Here is a 1,309-nt window from a genome sequence, read left to right as displayed (position 1 = left end):
GAGGTGGGACGTTGGAGTGAGAGATGCTATCGGCCAGCTGCTAAATGACCAGAAATTACTCCGGGAAAAGATCACGGATTTGGAGGGACGCTCACGCCGAAACAATTTACGGATATATGGCATCCCTGAAAATGCGGAAGGCACCTCAATGCAGAGGTACGTGGAAAATATGCTTAAAACTGAACTCGGTAACGGTTTGGACTTAGGCAGTGAGAAGAATCTGGGGATAGAAAGAGCACACAGAGCGTTGGGTGCGCGGCCTCCACCTGGTGCCCCACCTCGATCCACGGTGGTACGCTTCCTGAAATACAACGTCAAAGAACAAATCCTCCGCGCGGCGTGGAAGAAGCCTATCTATATACAAGAAAAACGTATATTTTTCGACCACGACTATGCTGAAACCATACAGCTGAAGAGGAGAGAGTATGCCCCGGTTAATAAAGTGCTCAAAGAGAATGCTATCCGGTTCCAAACCCCGCTAGCCAAAATGCGTGTACACTTTGACTCAGGCATGATGATCTACAACAGNTCCTCTCTGTCAACGCTCTCTGGTTTCATTTAAAAGAGTCGATCATCAGATATTGTCCAAGATTAACCTTCAGGGTGGATATAGCTCGCTAGCACAGTGTGCACTCTTTCAGGTAAGACATTAAATGAATTTTCGAATCATTTTGAAACAAAAATGTCTGATTTTCAGAACTCTGATGACTCAGATCAACATCTGTGCCTGTCTCATCCTTGGTTTGAATATATAGTTGGTGACAGCTACATGACATTTCTGCTTCACGAACCGGAGACGCTACCGTAGGTGCATCACCAGACTTCGTCTCTTGCCCTACATTTCCCGCTTCCTGCACGTCTCAGTCGTTTATGATCTTGTTCAGTGCGTCTTATTTATGGGCTGTCTTGTTATTTTGTGACTCTGGGGGCTTTGGGGGAGTTTCATTACAGATCCCTCTTTAATTTCAAACCCAGATCTGCACGCTTCATTGGACACCCATAAGGAAAGCCACGGAGCAGGACGAGGAGATGAGCTTTTTATGCGCGTGTGAGTGAAGAAGAATAATAGTTTTGTTTTCCCATCCACGGTTGACAACAATGTGCTACCAATTTAGTGCACGACGGCGAAGCATTCACAATGAACACGCAGCAAATAGTTCATTGAACATCTCTTTTCGCTGGAAAAGAGTCCCTCGTGGGTTTTCTAAATGCACACACTAACTGGAGGGCACTTTAATTAAAATACACTCGTGGCTGTCACAGCGGCCTGTTACAGTCGTTTAAGAGAGACGTTGGTTCAGTTAATTAT

The sequence above is a fragment of the Austrofundulus limnaeus genome, unplaced genomic scaffold (assembly GCF_001266775.1).
Source record: "Austrofundulus limnaeus strain Quisiro unplaced genomic scaffold, Austrofundulus_limnaeus-1.0 Scaffold129, whole genome shotgun sequence".
Classification (NCBI taxonomy): Eukaryota; Metazoa; Chordata; class Actinopteri; order Cyprinodontiformes; family Rivulidae; genus Austrofundulus; species Austrofundulus limnaeus.
The sequence above is the reverse complement of the archived record's forward strand: the minus strand, read 5'-3'. Positions refer to the sequence as shown.